The sequence below is a fragment of the Lutra lutra genome, chromosome 9 (genome assembly GCF_902655055.1).
Source record: "Lutra lutra chromosome 9, mLutLut1.2, whole genome shotgun sequence".
NCBI lineage: Eukaryota > Metazoa > Chordata > Mammalia > Carnivora > Mustelidae > Lutra > Lutra lutra.
This window is the reverse complement of record NC_062286.1, coordinates 38,933,572-38,953,954: the sequence shown is the minus strand read 5'-3', so window position 1 is coordinate 38,953,954 and position 20,383 is coordinate 38,933,572. Positions and strand designations below refer to the sequence as shown.

Below are 20,383 nucleotides of genomic sequence, written 5' to 3'. Positions count from 1 at the left end.
TTTCGTGTGTGGTGTAAGGAAATGATCCAATTTCATTTTTCTGCATGTGGCTGTCCAATTTTCCCAACACTATTTATTGAAGGGGCTGTCTTTGTTCCATTGGACATTCTTTCCTGCTTTGTCGAAGATGAGTTGACCATAGACTTGAGGGTCCATTTCTGGGCTCTCTATTCTGTTCCATTGATCTATGTGTCTGTTTTTGTGCCAGTACCATGCTGTCTTGATGATGACAGCTTTGTAATAGAGCTTGAAGTCCGGAATTGTGATGCCACCAACTTTGGCTTTCTTTTTCAATATTCCTTTGGCTATTTGAGGTCTTTTCTGGTTCCATATAAATTTTAGGATTATTTGTTCCATTTCTTTGAAAAAAATGGATGGTACTTTGATAGGAATTGCATTAAATGTGTAGATTGCTTTAGGTTGCATAGACGTTTTCACAATATTTATTCTTCCAATCCAGGAGCATGGAACATTTTTCCATTTCTTTGTGTCTTCCTCAATTTCTTTCATGAGTACTTTATAGTTTTCTGAGTATAGATTCTTAGTCTCTTTGGTTAGGTTTATTCCTAGGTATCTTATAGTTTTGGGTGCAATTGTAAATGGGATGGACTCCTTAATTTCTCTTTCTTCTGTCTTGTTGTTGGTGTAGAGAAATGCAACTGATTTCTGTGCATTGATTTTATATCCTGACACTTTACTGAATTCCTGTACAAGTTCTAGCAGTTTTGGAGTGGAGTCTTTTGGGTTTTCCACATATAATATCATATCATCTGCGAAGAGTGATAGTTTGACTTCTTCTTTGCCGATTTGGATGCCTTTAATTTCCTTTTGTTGTCTGATCGCTGAGGCTAGGACTTCTAGTACTATGTTGAATAGCAGTGGTGATAACGGACATCCCTGCCGTGTTCCTGACCTTAGCGGAAAAGCTTTCAGGTTTTCTCCATTGAGAATGATATTTGCGATGGGTTTTTCATAGATGGCTTTGATAATATTGAGGTATGTGCCGTCTATCCCTACACTTTGAAGAGTTTTGATCAGGAAGGGATGCTGTACTTTGTCAAATGCCTTTTCAGCATCTATGGAGAGTATCATATGGTTCTTGTTCTTTCTTTTATTAATGTATTGTATCACATTGATTGATTTGCGGATGTTGAACCAACCTTGCAGCCCTGGAATAAATCCCACTTGGTCGTGGTGAATAATCCTTTTAATGTACTGTTGAATCCTATTGGCTAGTATTTTGGCGAGAATTTTTGCATCTGTGTTCATCAAGGATATTGGTCTGTAGTTCTCTTTTTTGTTGGGATCCTTGTCTGGTTTTGGGATCAAGGTGATGCTGGCCTCATAAAATGAGCTTGGAAGTTTTCCTTCTATTTCTATTTTTTGGAACAGTTTCAGGCGAATAGGAATTAGTTCTTCTTTAAATGTTTGGTAGAATTCCCCCGGGAAGCCGTCTGGCCCTGGGCTTTTGTTTGTTTGGAGATTTTTGATGACTATTTCAATCTCCTTACTGGTTATGGGTCTGTTCAGGCTTTCTATTTCTTTCTGGTTCAGTTGTGGTAGTTTATATGTCTCTAGGAAGGCATCCATTTCTTACAGATTGTCAAATTTGTTGGCATAGAGTTGCTCATAGTATGTTCTTATAATTGTCTGTATTTCTTTGGTGTTCGTTGTGATCTCTCCTCTTTCATTCATGATTTTATTTATTTGGGTCCTTTCTCTTTTCTTTTTGATAAGTCTGGCCAGGGGTTTATCAATCTTATTAATTCTTTCAAAGAACCAGCTCCTCGTTTCGTTGATTTGTTCTATTGTTTTTTTGGTTTCTATTTCATTGATTTCTGCTCTAATCTTTGTGATTTCTCTTCTCCTGCTGGGTTTAGGGTTTCTTTCTTGTTCTTTCTCCAGCTCCTTTAGGTGTAGGGTTAGTTTGTGTACCTGAGACCTTTCTTGTTTCTTGAGAAAGGCTTGTACCGCTATATATTTTCCTCTCAGGACTGCCTTTGTTGTGACCGACAGATTCTGAACCGTTGTGTTTTCATTATCATTTGTTTCCATTAATTTTTTTTTAAAGATTTTATTTATTTATTTGACAGAGAGAAATCACAAGTAAGCAGAGAGGCAGGCAGAGAGAGAGGAGGAAGCAGGCTCCCTGCTGAGCAGAAAGCCCGATGTGGGGCTCGAACCCAGGACCTGGGATCATGACCTGAGCCGAAGGCAGCGGCTTAACCCACTGAGCCACCCAGGCGCCCCATGTTTCCATAAATTTTTTCAATTCTTCTTTAATTTCCTGGTTGACCCATTCATTCTTTAGAAGGATGCTGTTTAGTCCCCATGTATTTGGGTTCTTTCCAAATTTCCACTTGTTATTGAGTTCTAGCTTTAGAGCATTGTGGTCTGAAAATATGCAGGGGATGATCCCAATCTTTTGATACCGGTTGAGACTTGATTTAGGACCAAGAATGTGATCTATTCTGGAGAATGTTCCATGTGCACTAGAGAAGAATGTGTATTCTGTTGCTTTGGGATGGAATGTTCTGATATATCTGTGATGTCCATCTGGTCCAGTGTGTCATTTAAGGCCTTTCTTTCCTTGTTGATCTTTTGCTTGGATGATCTGTCCATTTCAGTGAGGGGAGTGTTAAAGTCCCCTACTATTATTATATTATTGTCGATGTGTTTCTTTGATTTTGTTATTAATTGGTTTATATAGTTGGCTGCTCCCACGTTAGGGGCATAGATATTTAAAATTGTTAGATCTTCTTGTTGGACAGTTCCTTTGAGTATGATATAGTGTCCTTCCTCATCTCTTATTATAGTCTTTGGCTTAAAATCTAATTGATCTGATATAAGGATTGCTACTCCTGCTTTCTTCTGATGTCCATTAGCATGGTAAATTCTTTTCCACCCCCTCACTTTAAACCTGGAGGTGTCTTCGCGTTTATGATGAGTTTCTTGTAGGCAACATATAGATGGGTTTTGTTTTTTTATCCATTCTGATACCCTGTGTCTTTTGATTGGGGCATTTAGCCCATTCACATTCAGGCTAACTATTGAGAGATATGAATTTAGTGCCATTGTATTGCCTGTAAGGTGACTGTTATTGTATATTGTCTCTGTTTCTTTCTGATCTACTACTTTTAGGGTCTCTCTTTGCTTAGAGGACCCCTTTCAATATTTCCTGTAGAGCTGGTTTGGTATTTGCAAATTCTTTCAGTTTTGGTTTGTCCTGGAAGCTTTTAATCTCTCCTTCTATTTTCAATGATAGCCTAGCTGGATATAGTATTCTTGGCTGCATGTTTTTCTCGGTTAGTACTCTGAATATATCATGCCAGCTCTTTCTGGCCTGCCAGGTCTCTGTGGATAAGTCTGCTGCCAATCTAATATTTTTACCATTGTACGTTACAGACTTCTTTTCCCGGGCTGCTTTCAGGATCTTTTCTTTGTCACTAAGACTTGTCAATTTTACTATTAGGTGACGGGGTGTGGACCTATTCTTATTGATTTTGAGGGGGGTTCTCTGAACCTCCTGGATTTTGATGCTTGTTCCCTTTGCCATATTGGGGAAATTCTCTCCAATAATTCTCTCCAATATACCTTCTGCTCCCCTCTCTATTTCCTCTTCTTCTGGAATCCCAATTATTCTAATGTTGTTTCGTCTTATGGTGTCACTTATCTCTCGAATTCTCCCCTCGTGGTCCAGTAGCTGTTTGTCCCTCTTTTGCTCAGCTTCTTTATTCTCTGTCATTTGGTCTTCTATATCGCTAATTCTTTCTTCTGCCTCATTTATCCTAGCAGTGAGAGCCTCCATTTTTGATTGCACCTCATTAATAGCTTTTTTTATTTCAACTTGGTTAGATTTTAGTTCTTTTATTTCTCCAGAAAGGGCTTTTATATCTCCCGAGAGGGTTGCTTTAATATCTTCCATGCCTTTTTCAAGCCCTGCTAGAACCTTGAGAATCATCATTCTGAACTCTATATCTGACATATTACCAATGTCTGTATTGATTAGGTCCCTAGCCTTTGGTATTGCCTCTTGTTCTTTTTTTTGTTGTGAATTTTTCCGCCTTGTCATTTTGTCCAGATAAGAGTTTATGAAGGAGCAAGTAAAATAGTAAAAGGGTGGCAACAACCCCAGGAAAATATGCTTTAGCCAAATCAGAAGAGATCCCAAATTGTGAGGGGGGAGAAAGGGGATAAAAAGGGGTTCAGAAAGAAAAAAAAAAAAAGAAAGTATTAAAAAAAAGAAAGCCAATAAAGAAAAAATATAAAAAGAGGAAAAAAATATATATATTAGATAAACTATTTAAAAAACGTTAAAATAGAAAATGATAAAAGTTAAAAAAATTTAGCAGAAGAAGAGAAAAAGAAAAAAAAATTGAAAAAGAAAAAAAATTAAATTAACTGCAAGGCTAAAATAATTATGGGGAGAAAGCCATGAGCTCCATGCTTTGCTTTCTCCTCTTCCGGAATTCCACCGCTCTCCTTGGTATTGAAACTGCACTCCTGGGTAGGTGAACTTGGTCCTGGCTGGGTTTCCTGTTGATCTTCTGGGGGAGGGGCCTGTTGTAGTGATTCTCAAGCGTCTTTGCCCCAGGCGGAGTTGCACCGCCCTTACCCGGGGCCGCGCTGAGTAATCCGCTGGGGTTTGCTTTCGGGAGCTTTTGTTCCCTGAGCACTTTCCGTAGAGTCCGGAGGACGGGAATGAAGATGGCGGCCTCCCGGTCTCCGGCCCGGAGGAGCCGAGAGCCCGGGGCCCCACTCCTCAGTGCGCCCTCAGAGAACAGCGCCCAATGACTCCCGTCAGCCTGGCCTCCGGCCGCGCTCTGAGCTGACCGAGCCTGCGACCGGTTCAAGGCAACCCCGAGCTGAGAGTCACTCCTCGGCTCTGTCTCTGTAGCCGGCTTCCCCGTTCTAATACCGGTAAGCTCTGCGACACTGAGACACCCCCGATCCTTCTGCGACCCTGCGGGACCTGAGGCCGTGCTGATCCCGCCTGGGCTTCACCCCAGTTAAGCCTCTGGAGTGATGTCCCTCAGCGGAACAGACTTTTAAAAGTCCTGATTTTGCTCCGTTGCTCCACCGCTCGCCGGGAGCCGGCCCCTCCCCCCGCGGTCTATCTTCCCGTCGCTTTGGATTCACTTCTCCGCCAGTCCTACCTTTCAGATAGTGGTTGATTTTCTGTTTCTAGAATTGCTGTTCTTCTTCTCTTCAATCTCCCGTTGGATTTGTAGGTGTTTGCAATCTTTAGATAAGCTATTTAGCTGATCTCCCGCTACCCGAAGTAGTCTCAGCCTGCTACTTCTCCGCCATCTTGACTCCTCCCCAAGGATTTTTTTTTATTTTTTATTTTATTATTATCACTACTGTGTTCAGTGTTCCCATAATCATGGTCATCTTAGGTGTACTGAGGAAACTAATAAAGGGACATGTGGAAGACAAACTTAGAACTAATCCAAGTATGTCTCATCGACAACCACATTAAGATCTAGGGCTGTTTTCTAGGACTAAGGAGTTAGTGTTATGATCATATGTTTTAATAATAAAAGCTTGACTAATAGATAAATAGATTGAAATAGAAAACAAAAGTATGTTGTATGCATTGATGGTAAGAATAACTTCATGGATATTTTTTCTATTAGACACATGCTGTGTAATGTATGCAAAGATGATCCAAAAATAAAAGGGACACTGTCTTAAGAAATGTCTGAAATACACTGAGGCTTGCCCACTTTTCCTATAAGTTATAAGACTTCTGTAGTATTCTTGTGAATGAAAAATTGTGATGTATTTATGTAATAGTGAACTGTTCAACAGGAAAAGAATGAATGATGGCCACACCAACAACAGAGCTGAAGTTCAAAGAACATGTTGATCCAACGAAGCAAGACATTAAAAAAGTATGTACTGTATAATTCCACTTATATGATGTTCAATGTCAGAGAATATCTGCTCAATGTGGATAGAAAACAGAAGAGGGGTGGCCTCTCATGGTATGTGTGTGGGGGGTGGGCATGGAATTGACAGGGAAGGAGCCTGATGGAGCTTTTGGGATGTTAGAGACAGTCTCTGCCTTGATCTGTGTTTAGTTGTACTATTTTTTTTTAAAGATTTTATTTATTTATTTGACAGAGAGAGATCACAAGTAGACAGAGAGGCAGGCAGAGAGAGAGAGAGAGGGAAGAAGGCTCCCTGCGAGCAGAGAGCCCGATGTGGGCCTCGATCCCAGGACCCTGAGATCATGACCTGAGCCGAAGGCAGCGGCTTAACCCACTGAGCCACCCAGGCGCCCTGTACTATTTTTTTTTTTTTTAATGAATGTAGTTAAATAATGAGTAGAAATTATGGAGACAAAACAACCGATACTTTTTCCATCTACTTCCTTTACAACGACTGGTATGTTGAGTAATGTAAACTCTGAGAACCCCTGATTTCTCATCTCTAGAGGATTATTATGAGATGAATTGCACTAGATGAATGAGTCCTTCGTGCAATATTCAATACATAGTAAGTCCTCAAGATTTCACTCGATGGCAGCTGACAGTGTAGTTGTTGATGTTTATTATTTGTATTAGTGGTAGTAGCATTACAGTAGTAGTGCCTGAAGTAGTAGTACTAACATTCGTAGTACTAGTATTTGCAATACTAGTATTGGTCGTAGCAGTATTAGTAGTAGTAGTAGTGTTTGCTTGGATGCGTTTCCCTTTTTTTGCCTACTTCACAGAGTGTTTATCAGAGATATAGTTCAAGGTCCATCCTGTGGATGAATTCTGTTGCAGGCCTGCAAGAGAAATTCCATTTTAGAATTCCTGAGGTTTGGGATTTGTGTTATCAAGAAAGGAAGCTTTTGAAGGACAAAGTCCCTTGATCCTTGAGCCCTGCTAGCCCTTCCCCAAAGCATCTCCTGCTCGGATGAACAGGCTACAGAGCAAAACGCAGCTGCTGGAACCACCGCGAGCACAGCCCACTGCTCCCTTTCCCGTCCAGACCCAGCCCGGAGGTTAGGGCTGTAGCACCCTGGGAGGAAGGATATAATCCCGCTGGCAGTAATAACTAGCAGCATCCTCAGCCTCTACCACGCTGATTTTGAGGATGAATTCTCTGTCTGACTGAATGGCAGAGAACAAGTCTGGGACAACAGACTTGAGGTTATCAGCATCATAGATGAGATGCTGAGGAGCCTGGCCTGGTTTCTGCTGATACCAGCTCAAGTAATCGTTGATGCTCTCCTTGGCCCTGCAGGTGTTGTACACGCCCTCTCCCAGGGACAAGGAGAGGAAGGCCAGAGACTGGGTCAGCCCCGCATGCCCACGGGCAGCTCCGTAGAGAGCAAAACACAAAGTCACCATTGTTTACCAGGTCCCACTCCATGTTCCTCCCAGAAGATTCTGGCAGCCCTGGTCCCCTAATCTGAGAGCACCTGGGTTTACAAAGGGAGAGGAGACCCGGGGTCAGGGAATCAGAGGGAGGATCCCTGGGGAGATCCCACAGCCAGGAGGAGAGGACTCCCACCATTTCCAGGATGTCCCCTGCACTCCCTTCCTCACCTGGGAGGCAGGCCAGCAGAAGGCAGAGGAGCTGGGTCAGGACTCCCATGTTCCATCCACAGCCAAGCCTGAGGCTCTTTTTGCCTCAAATGTCTGAGCAGCCTCTTCATGAAGATGCTGAAGAGCAGAAATGGGCTCTGGGGGAAACATGCAAATCACTGAGCGGTTGGGCAGGTCCGTGGCAGGTGCAGAACCGGTGCCTTTTGGGGGATCACACAGACACTGGGTTCGCATCTCATCCCGGGGGATCTTCACCCCGCTGTTTGTCAGAAAAAAAGTCTCTATATTTTGTGATCTTTGTTTTTCCTCAGAGTCCAAGAGTTTGTGATTAGAACAGGGGGTCTTCCTCCTAAGAATGAGAAATGAAAAGAAGATGACTCCCTAAGACCTAACCTTTCCTATGAATATACACTTTTGTCTGTGGGTTTTCCAGGACATTATGCTCTAGAAAGGCCTGGAAGCCTCCATCTTCATACCTTACCTTGGATGGATGCCGTGAGCCCCAGGGGAGAAGAGGGAAGGAGCTGATGCCTGGGAAACAAGCCCCCCCACCCTCATACAGATCCAGTGATATGATTAATACCATTATTTTTTAATTCTCATAAATGACCCTAAATTTGGGTGAAATGTATTTGGTGAAACCTAGATGCTGACTCCATTCTTAGTCTATTAACTGTTTTTACATGAAAATTAGAAATGTGTGTAAAAGGGTGTTAAGTACCTTTATCTCATCTACCTTTGTGATTGAAAAGGTTTTATTCAGAACCCATTATAATATGATTACATCAGTAGATCATCTGGGCTCACTGGGGCTCCCAGGATCATCACCCGCTTGGTTCAACATAAAATGCCCCAGAGCTGCTCTTCCCAGAAGACATCGACAGGGCTGCTCAGGTGGGAAGCGGGTTATTGTGAATCACCCTCAATCCCGAGTACCTTGTGATTTTTTAATTTGAGTTTTCATTGCAAGCCTGTGGGATTCTTTGAAGTGAGAGGGGTCTGTTTGTCCAATTTTTTCTCAGGTCAAGATCCACAGCATCTCAGATGTCCCCTCTCCCGCTGGCAGACTCTCAGGACCCACAGTTGCTCCCATATGGTGGCTCAGAGGGTAGTTGTCTATATCCCTGTGTCCAGCCACAGCCCTGAAGGTGAATTCCCATCATAGCACACAACCAGCACTTGCAGACGAACCTTTAAACTCCTGACCTCAGAACATCAGGGAAATCTGTCCTCTTAGCGGCTCTGTGGCCGAGAGGACCAGTGCTCTGTGTTCTGCGGGTGCCTTTTGCACACGAGTTAGAGGCTGTATCGTGCTCAACCTTCCCAAAAATTCCCTGCACAAATGCCAAGCTCTCTTAACTATTTCCACGTGATTTAAAATCAGGCAAAAAGAAAACCACCATTTTATTCATATAAACTTCCTAATGTTGAAGTATTTTTACCTTCTTGCTAATTCCTAATATTCTTGAAATTTACTATATCCTGCCACCATATTTTTATAATATAAGGGGAAGAAAATATTAAAATGTTATCTACATTTATGGATTTATGTGTGTGGGTGACATTGATCTATTTATTCTTTGTCATGTTATCTTTTCATATCTTTATATTAGCATTAACTTTTTATAAAAAATGTAGAAAGATTATTCTCTATATGATCTAATATAAAAGAAATAGTTTGTGGGGTGCCTGGGTGGCTCAGTGGGTTAAAGCCTCTGCCTTCGGCCCAGGTCATGATTCCAGGGTCCTGGAATCGAGCCCCACGTTGGGCTCTCTGCTCAGCGGGGAGCCTGCTTCCTTCTCTCTCTCTGCCTGCCTCTCTGCCTACTTGTGATCTCTGTCTGTCAAATAAATAAATAAAATCTTTAAAAAAATAAAAGAAATAGTTTGGGGGAATTCAAACACATTTGTAAAGCCAATGTATACCATACAGAAACATTTTTATTCATACTGTGATGCATTTAAGGGGAAAAAACTGTACCAAAGAATAGGTAATACTTCCAGTTCTAAAATAAATAATTCATGGGATGTAAGGTACAGCATAGAGAAAATAGCCAATGATATTTCATAACTTTGTATGGTGACACATGGTAACTCTTATCGTGGTGAGCATTGCATAAGGTATAGAAATGTTCAATCACTATGTTGTATACCTGAAACCAATATTGTATGTTAACCATAAATAAGTAAAAAATAAATAAAGTAGGTAATTGATTTTTGCTCATTCTGTGGCTATTGCAGTTCTACAACTTTGTTCTTAAAAGTTGCTTTTGCTTTTATTTGTCCATTAAAATTCATAAAAGTTTTAAAATCAACTTGTTCCTAATAGGTTAAGAAAATTAGAAAAATGAATGACCAAATTATGTCTCCATCAAAGACAGTGTTTTGTGTTTCTCTTTGCTTTCTATGATACTGAAAACCTATGGATTTGTACAGGAATTTAGAAACCAAGCTGCTAAACCAGGCCCCCTTCCTAATAGATGTCATACAATTGTCAATTCATATCCCTGACCAGGGCCCTGGAGAGGTTGCTTTACTTATGTGTTGACATTAAAAATCAGCAGTGATGGGGCACCTGGGCAGCTCAGTCAGTTTAGCATCAGACTCTTGATTTCAGCTCAGGTCACGATCTCAGGGACGTGACACAAAGCTCTGCATCGGGCTCTGTGTGGAGTTCGGAGACTGCTTAAGATTCTTTTTCCCCCTCTCGCTCTGCCCTTCTCCCTGGCCCCCCACCAAGAATTTTTAATTTTATCATTATTCTGAATTAATAATTCTACTAGTCCACTTTTCAACCTTAAAGAAAAAAATAGCCAGTTATTTTACTAGCAAAAATAAGATTACTTGAGAAAAGAAGAAGAATTGCAATTTGGGTCAAAGCAAACTATGGCAAACTGCTGCTGAGTCTGAAGAGGCAAAAGGAAGGTCCGCTTTTATTATGCATTAGGAGAAGATTGGGGCGGATTGTTTTGTACAAATGCTCACTGGAGGACAGTTGGAGGTTGTGGTGGTTTCTCATTGGCTGCAAGCAGTGATTGTTACTTGCTGCGAGAGATCATCCTTCTTTTTCTTAAAAGCAGGAAGTGAATTCCTACATGAAAAATGTCCTCCCTTGTCGAAAGAATTCTTACATTTTCTTCCTGTTGGTTATGCAGACTCTAACCATGGAATGGTATGTGTAGGAGGACTTCCCAGCTTAAATGAGGTTTCCTTTACTCTTTTCTATCCAACAAAGTCAGTATTGTTTGTCAAGGAGGATAAGGAAGGGCAGTTGCATCTATGACTACCGTTGGTAGCACCCTTCTGTTAACAAACACGTAATAGCTGTGTTCTTCTCAATGACAGCAGGGCATTACCATTCTCATTGCCCTGTCCTTGTTGCCACATCACCTCTTTACAGAGTCATGTGAAAATCTGAATATAGAATATGATCTTTGTCATGATTAGGAGATATCATATTTCTCCCTCCCTTTTTTTGTTTGAAGCTATTCTTCAATGGAGGTCATTATCAGAGTTCCTATTTGAGGGCTCTGAGCAATAGGGATGAAATCAAGTGATATGTGTTAAGAAGCAGAGGCTGGGGACTCAGGAGTGCTCCATAGAGTAGCTTGGTTGGTGCACTGCACAAATGTGCCCAGCTAAAGAGAATTAATAGGGCTGAAATGATATGCTTCCTCTCAGACAACTGAGTATTGTCCTCTGTGTCCCACTTGAGGACAAATGGTATTACCCATGATTTCATTTTTCAGTCAGTCTGTTTTATGTTTGTTGATTCATAGTTTCATTTAGTTGTTATTTTTTCTGTAAATTGTAAGAGCTGTGACCTATGCCATGAAAATATTAATAGATTCCACCATAAAGTAAAAAAAAAGATTGGATAATATCTTATACTTGGAATTCATGACATGAATGTGGACATAGAGATAATGGGGCTTTCACTGGATGTAATGATTTGTAGGAAGAAATAACTCCATTCAAACCCTTAGACCTCCAGTGAGTGAGAAAACATATATTCAGATAAGTATACCAGTTGGTGTATGATATAGAAACAAAGATTGTAAAGAAAATTCCTTAAACCTGGTTAGTACTTTATCCGGTCCTGGACACTAGTTTTTTATGGGGAGTTACTGGAATCATATTAATCCATTTAATTCATAATTGTATAAACACATCAAAAATGTATCTGCATGTATGCATATTATACATATATACATATATATGCATATGGACATTCATTCATATATATAATTTCATTTATTTACTTTAGATTTAATCACATGTAATAAGTCAGAATTATCTACAGAATTGATCACCATTACTCTAAGTAATTGTAGTTAGATGTTTCTACAATGGGGTGAATTTTACACTTTTAATTCCAATTTGTTTAAAAACATTTCTTTGTTTTGTATCTTCTTATGAATGGATTTCCAAGTATTCATTTTTATGCCATCGTGTTTAATAAAACCTGTCAATTTCTATGCTGAGATGTGTAAAAACTGTACTAGTTAGATGTTACCCACTATTTTAACAAACCAGACAAAAACTCAGTGGCTTGTCATACTAAGCATTTGTTTCTATAGTCATGGATGTTCATGTTGACAATAATTTGGATAATGTACTCAGGGCTCAGCTGTGTGGTTCTTCATCAGGGAGATGAATGGTTCTCCAGTCTATGGACTGTGTTTGATCTGGGGCCAAGACACAGTGTGGTGACTACCCATGGCACATCATTCTCATGGCAAGCTGCAGGAGGGTACAGAAGTCACGAAACAAATCTAAGTCCAGTTATTCTGACAGAATTGCATATAATTTTGATTTATTCTTACTGTGGTCTTTGTAATTCCTTAAATTGCTTAGTTTTTTTTAAATTTCTTTTCAGCATAACAGTATTCATTGTTTTTGCACCACACCCAGTGCTCCATACAATATGTGCCCTCCCTAATACCCACCACCTGGTTCCCCCAACCTCCCACCCCCCGCCCCTTCAAAACCCTCAGATTGTTTTTCAGAGTCCATAGTCTCTCATGGTTCACCTCCCCTTCCAATTTCCCTCAACTCCCTTCTCCTCTCCATCTCCCCCTTGTCCTCCATGCTATTTGTTATGCTCCACACATAAGTGAAACCATATGATAATTGACTGTCTCTGCTTGACTTGTTTCACTCAGCATCATCTCTTCCAGTCCCGTCCATATTGCTACAAAAGTTGGGTATTCATCCTTTCTGATGGAGGCATAATACTCCATAGTGTATATGGACCACATCTTTCTTATCCATTCGTCCGTTGAAGGGCATCTTGGTTCTTTCTTGGTTAGAGTATCTGTGCCTCCATTCCCAGCCCTCCTAGACAGGCCTGAGGATCGTGTGGTTAGGCAGCCTGTATCTCCAATGGTATAAATTCTCCGACTTACCCGGGATCACTGAGGAATCACTGTTTCTAGTGTCTGCTTCCCTTATTACTACATCCCCAGGCCTTTGAAAGAGTGACATTTAGACTACTTCCCTAGGGGAAACAATTCCTGCTTGGAATACCTAGAGTGGCTTCTCTTTTGCTGTATAAACCCCGATGGATGCCATCACCCACACTCCTAATGTGTAATGATCTGGGGGAAAGGGAGTCTGTCAGGAGGCCGAGGATCCTCCTTGCCCTTCTCCCAAAATCCCCGTGACCTCCATATAGCTGCTGCCTCTGAGAAACTGTCTGAGCAGGTGCAGGAATCAGAGGAGCAGTGGGGGCAGCCAAGCCCCTCATGTCTGCTTCCCTGGTGGTTTATGCTCTGACCTGTAACACTGTGGGTGGGTAGCTGTTAGATCACAGGCAGTAGTAGATCTCAGCATCTTCTGGCTCCAGGTTGCTGATGGTGAGAGTGAAGACCCACTGCTGCTGAACCACGACAGGACCCCAGCTTCCAACTTGGATGCTTCATAGATTAGAAGCTTAGGAGCTCTCCCTGGTTCCTATTGATACCAGGCTAACCACTTGTTAATGTTCTGACTGGCCCGGCAGGTGATGGTGACTCCTTCTTTTGGAGCCATGGACAGGACGGCAGGAGACTGGGTCAGCACAATCTCTCCATGGGAGGCTGAAACCACACAGGAAACATTAGCAGAACCTCAGGATATGTACATGGAAATCACCAGTATCTAGTTAGATTTGACAGAATACTACTTATTTTTAAAATAAGCTAAATTCATCTATGGAAGGATTCCCAACGAAGAAAGAAAATCAGGCACGGAAAATCATACCGCACTTTAATCTGCTTTGACCAAATATTCTCACCTAGAACCCAGAGGAGCAGAAGGCCAGGAAGCTGTGATGGAGTCACCATCTTTCTGCTTTCAATGGGTCCAGTGTGTTCCTGCCACACACCCAAAGTCTCTGTTATTAGACTTTGAGTGGCAGAAGTACTTCAGGTCTAAGAGGAAGAAGATATGCACATTATGGGGCATTTGTATGGCTTAAAATACTCAATAATTAAGTTTATCAGAAGAATTCCCCAATGGGCCCCATTCTTCTCTGAGTATGTTGTCTCCCTCTTCTGGCCATGTGGAGATTTTGAAAGTGCTTATCCCATCTTGGCCAACTACAAGGTCTACCAGCAGGGGGCATGGCATATGGTGTAATGCAGTCCTCTGGTGGACATTGCTTTCACCTGCAGTGAAGAGTGGGTCACATCCTCAGTCTCAGCCCAGGGCTATGTTAACTCCCTGCTCTCTGCTCCAGTGTGTTGTATAAACATCCTCAGAGCATCCCGCCCGGCCATACTCTATCGATTACATCCTGTTAATTGCACATGATGAGTGAGAAGTGGTGAGGACTTCACTAACTTGCAAAAACACATGAGCTCCAACAGTGGGATCAAACCCTACAAAAATTCATTTGGGCCTCCTCCCTGGTGGCTATGTCAGGGTTCCAGAAATCTGAGGAGTGCAGGCACATCCTCTCCGAAGTAAAGGACAAGTGCTTGCATCTTGTACCTCTAACCACTGAGGCACAAGGCACACTACCTTGTTGAGTGTTGAGTGTTGAGACAACACATTCCACACTTGGATAAGCTACACCATTCCATTTATTAGCTAATTTTGAAGTCACTAGTGTAGAGTGGATGCAGAACCAGGAGAGACTCTGTATCAGGTTTAGGTCTCGATGCAAGTGGGCCCTATGACCTCTCCTATCATTTGGTGGTACAAGCATCTGTGTCCAGGAAGGACATTGTGGACTCTCTGGCAAGCCCAGATGAAGACTCATTATAGCACAGACTTCCCAGTTCTTTGGCAAGTCTTGGCCCTTCTCAAAAACAACCTATTCACTGTTCAACAAGAAGTTCCTAGCATAGCACAGGCCCCAGTAGACCTGTCCATGACACATCAATTAACTGTGTGACAGAGCTGTTCGTCCTAAACCAGAAATGTCAGACACACCAGATTGGGTGGAGCCCAGCAGCAGACAATCTCAGAAAGGAGATAGTAGTTTCTTCAGTATTGGACCCGAGCAGATTCAGCGGGCACACGATTTATGGGACAAGAGTTTCAGATCACCACAATACTTCCTACTCTTGCCCAAACACCCCTGCATGAGCTCCTATTTTCTGCCTCATGAGGCTTTATATTTAATGGATTTTCTTATTTCTGCATTCTTGCTGCTCCAGCCAGGAAGGGACCGCCTCTCCCCAAATTAGCTAATTCTCAGAGGCAGTAAAAGACTTGCCCAAGGGCATAGGTTTGATATGCAAGACACAATCCTGAGTCCAAATCCTTACTCTCTTCCTGTCAATGAGACCAACAATCTGTGACATTTCCCTCTACCCAAATCCCCCGTGGGTACCAGCGGACAAGGGCCACAGCTAGAGTCTGCAGCCTGCTGAAATTTTCAAACTCTCCAATCTTATGTGTGAGTAGCTTGTTGACTTTGCTTCTCCATTACTTCTCATGAAATATGCATAAAAAATACACGCCAGCAGTACTTCTCTCTGTGTGCTCTTCTCACCTTGGACTGCCTGTGTTGCCGCGTGGCATGCTGTGTGTTGTTCTGTTTCCAGGCACTTGCCTATAATAAAAACTTCTTACTGCTTTTTTTTTTTTTTTAAAGATTTTATTTATTTGACAGAGAGAGATCACAAGTAGACAGAGAGGCAGGCAGGCAGAGAGAGAGAGAGAGAGAGAGAGGGAAGCAGGCTCCCTGTCGAGCAGAGAGCCCAATGCGGGACTCGATCCCAGGACCCTGAGATCATGACCTGAGCCGAAGGCAGCGGCTTAACCCACTGAGCCACCCAGGCGCCCCTTGGTTCTTTCTTGGTTAGAGTATCTGTGCCTCCATTCCCAGCCCTCCTAGACAGGCCTGAGGATCACGTGGTTAGCAGCCTGTATCTCCAATGGTATAAATTCTCTGACTTACAGGGGATCACTGAGGAATCACTGTTTCTAGTGTCTGCTTCCCTTATTACTACATCCCCAGGCCTTCGAAAGAGTGACATTTAGACTACTTCCCTAGGGAAAGCAATTCCTGCTTGGAATACCTAGAGTGGCTTCTCTTTTGCTGTATAAACCCCGATGGATGCCATCACCCACACTCCTAAGGTGTAATGATCTGGGGGAAAGGGAGTCTGTCAGGAGGCCGAGGATCCTCCTTGCCCTTCTCCCAAAACCCCCGTGACCTCCACATAGCTGCTGCTTCTGAGAAACTGTCTGAGCAGGTGCAGGAATCAGAGGAGCAGTGGGGGCAGCCAAGTCCCTCATGTCTGCTTCCCTGGTGGTTTATGCTCTGACCTGTAACACTGTGGGCAGGTAGCTGTTAGACCACAGGCAGTAGTAGATCCCAGCATCTTCTGGCTCCAGGTTGCTGATGGTGAGAGTAAAGTCTGTCCCAGACCCATTGCTGCTGAACCACGATGGGACCCCAGCTTCCAACGTGGATGCTTCATAGATTAGGAGCTTAGGAGCTCTCCCTGGCTCCTATTGATACCAGGCTAACCACTTGTTAATGTTCTGACTGGCCCGGCAGGTGATGGTGACTCCTTCTTATGGAGCCATGGACAGGACGGCAGGAGACTGGGTCAGCACAATCTCTTTATGGGAGGCTGAAACCACACAGGAAACATTAGCAGAACCTCAGGATATATACATGGAAATCACCAGTATCTAGTTAGATTTGACAGAATACTACTTATTTTTAAAATAAGCTAAATTCATCTATGGAAGGATTCCCAACGAAGAAAGAAAATCAGGCACGGAAAATCATACCGCACTTTAATCTGCTTTGTCCAAATATTCTCACCTGGAACCCAGAGGAGCAGAAGGCCAGGAAGCTGTGATGGAGTCACCACCTTGCTGCTTTCAATGGGTCCAGTGTGTTCCTGCCACACACCCAAAGACTCTGTTATTAGCCTCTGAGTGGCAGAAGTACTTCAGGTCTAAGAGGAAGAAGATATGCACATTTTGGGGCATTTGTATTGCTTAAAATACTCAATAATTAAGTTTATCAGAAGAATCCCCCCACTGGGTCCCATTCTTCTCTGAGTATGTTGTCTCCCTCTTCTGGCCATGTGGAGATTTTGAAAGTGCTTATCCCATCTTGGCCAACTACAAGGTCTACCAGCAGGGGGCATGGCATATGGTGTAATGGAGTCCTCTGGTGGACATTGATTTCACCTGCAGTGAAAAGTGGGTCACATCCTCAGTCTCAGCCCAGGGCTATGTTAACTCCCTGCTCTCTGCTCCAGTGTGTTGTATAAACATCCTCAGAGCATTCCGCCTGGCCATACTCTATCGATTACATCCTGTTAATTGCACATGATGAGTGAGAAGTGGTGAGGACTTCACTAACTTGCAAAAACACATGAGCTCCAACAGTGGGATCAAACCCTACAAAAATTCATTTGGGCCTCCTCCCTGGTGGCTATGTCAGGGTTCCAGAAATCTGAGGATTGCAGGCACATCCTCTCCGAAGTAAAGGACAAGTGCTTGCATCTTGTACCTCTAACCACTGAGGTTGAAGCACACTACCTTGTTGAGTGTTGAGTGTTGAGACAACACATTCCACACTTGGATAAGCTACACCATTCAATTTATTAGCTAATTTTGAAGTCACTAGTGTAGAGTGGACGCAGAGCCAGGAGGGACTCTGTATCAGGTTTAGGTCTCGAAGCAAGTGGGCCCTACGACCTCTCCTATCATTTGGTGGTACAAGCATCTGTGTCCAGGAAGGACGTTGTGGACACTCTGGCAAGCCCAGATGAAGACTCATTATAGCACAGACTTCCCAGTTCTTTGGCAAGACTTGGCCCTTCTCAAAAACAACCTATTCATGATGCAACATGGGGGGTTAAGGGGGTAGGAGAAGAGTAAATGAAACAAGATGGGATTGGGAGGGAGAAAAACCATAAGTGACTCTTAATTTCACAAAACAAACTGAGGGTTGCTGGGGGGAGGAGGGTTGGGGGGGTGGGATTATGGACATTGGGGAGGGTATGTGCTATGGTGAGTGCTGTGAAGTGTGTAAACCTGGCGATTCACAGACCTGCACCCCTGGGGATAAAAATATATTATATGTTTATAAAAAATAAAATTAAAAAAAACCCAAAAAACAAAACAAAAAAAAAAACAAAAAAAATAACCTATTCACTGTTCAACAAGTAGTTCCTAGTATAGCACAGGTCCCAGTAGACCTGTCCACAACACATCAATTAACTGTGTGACAGAGCTGTTTGTCCTAAACCAGAAATGTCAGACACACCAGATTGGGTGGAGCCCAGCAGCAGACAATCTCAGAAAGGAGATAGTAGTTTCTTCAGTATTGGACCCAAGCAGATTCAGCGGGCACACGATTTATGGGACAAGAGTTTCAGATCACCACAATAATTCCTACTCTTGCCCAAACACCCCTGCATGAGCTCCTATTTTCTGCCTCATGAGGCTTTATATTTAATGGATTTTCTTATTACTGCATTCTTGCTGCTCCAGCCAGGAAGGGACCACCTCTCCCCAAATTAGCTAATTCCCAGAGGCAGTAAAAGACCTGCCCAAGGGCATAGGTTTGATATGCAAGCCAGATAATCCTGAGTCCAAATCCTTACTCTCTTCCTGTCAATGAGACCAACAATCTGTGACATTTCTCTCTACCCAAAACTCCCGTGGGTACCAGAGGACAAGGGCCATAGCTACAGTCTGCAGCCTGCTGAAATTTTCAAACTCTCCAATCTTATCTGTGAGTAGCTTGTTGACTTTGCTTCTCCATTACTCCTCATGAAATACACATAAAAAATAGAGGCCAGCAGTACTTCTCTCTGTATGCTCTTCTCACCTTGGATGCCACCTTGGACTGTGTCACTGCGTGGCATGCTGTGTGTTGTTCTGTTTCCAGGGCACTTGCGTATCATAAAAACTTCTTACTGCTTTGTAATAGCTTTTCTGTCTTTGTTTCTTACCACATTTCATTAAAGACACAGGTCTTTTCATTAACGACAAACATAGCTCAGGCTCCTTGAAAATACAGAAACATGATAATGTCGACATGCGGCTGTTCCAAACTGCACTAAGTGAACAAATGTTTAATTTCAAACCCTATTATTTGTCCTATAAATATGGCCTTTGTGGGGATGGTCCACTGGAAGTGTCCCCTGAGGGGAGGATGCTCTGCCCAGGACTCTCAGTGAGGACTCCAGCTTGTCTCCACAGGGCTTCCACCGCTGGTGAGGTGGGGTGTTGTAAGTACCGGATATGAGGTAAAGTGGCCTTCTTCTCATTTCTTGCCTACTAGTCCCTTCCTGTATGTGTAGATTCCTTTCCTCTTCTGTTTCTATTAGTTTTTCTATCATAATAATAAAGTTTTCTTTCCTTTTTGAAGTTGAAACAGGGCTGTGGTGAATCTTTTGTGCAGCACGGGAGGAGACTCTGTGATATCACAAGGGCTACTGATGTAGATGTTCATCACACTAAAAAATACCTTGGCAGCAACATCGAAATGGGCATCCTAGCCTACTTAAGTTGACACATAAAATTAACCATCATCAGAGGCAAATTGAGGGGTGGAACAATGGGTGCATCGACACTTTTTGACGGTGAGGTGTGGATCCCCAAGTAGGGTCTGCTTGATACAGACTCTATCTGGGTTTAGGAAATGGCTCATGTCACGAAGAGGTGCAGCGGCCACGGGGACCCATGGAACAGCCAGGGTGCCACCTGCCAGAGGAAGACTCAGGCATCTGCTCCACTAAGAGGAAAGATGGCAGAAGTGTTGTGGTTTGACTTGCGGTGCTCCCAAAGTCTCCACAGCCTCTGCCCTCCTCACCGGGACTGCATGCTTGGTGTCTTAAGGGAATTCCACTCCTGTCCCCTTCCCTCTGTTTAAGACGGAACAGCAGGACGAGAAACAGGTGCAGGGACATTTATATGGTGCCCAAGTAACACTGCGCTGACTTCTCAAACCCCTGGAGGGAATTGAATTTTCTTGAAAGCACCTAGATTTCATTCATTGGTTAATTCAACACAAAACAGAACTATTGAGCTGTAAAGTAGAATAATGAAAATTCAAGATTCAGTCTTCCCTTAGGTCCAGTGAGGGTCCCACATGTCTCCCCAAGTGAGGAAATTCTGGGCCTGTCTTCCTTTTCTCATCTCTCTGGTACTTGCACAGTCCTGGGAACCGAGGTCAAGTGTTTACCTCATCCTTACCCATCTGCAGGATAAAAATTGTTTCAGAGCTTGATGTTTTCCAGTCAGAGGTTTTGTAAAAAGCTGGGCCCAAAGTTCTCCACTTTCTTTTTGTGCTTTCCAATTCTTTTGCCCCTCCCTGCCTCCCATTATTTGTTTCCCAGCATGTTTTGTTATTTTACCAGGGTTATTGG

General features: G+C 42.9%; 2 gene segments (V, D, J or C); one reads left to right on the top strand and one right to left on the bottom strand.

The window, feature by feature from the left end:
• The window catches only part of LOC125109330 (immunoglobulin kappa variable 2D-29-like), a 664,016-nt gene that overhangs the window by 71,837 nt on the left and 571,796 nt on the right, over positions 1–20,383 (bottom strand).
• Positions 1–20,383, top strand: part of LOC125109339 (immunoglobulin kappa variable 3-20-like) — a 67,828-nt gene that overhangs the window by 16,132 nt on the left and 31,313 nt on the right.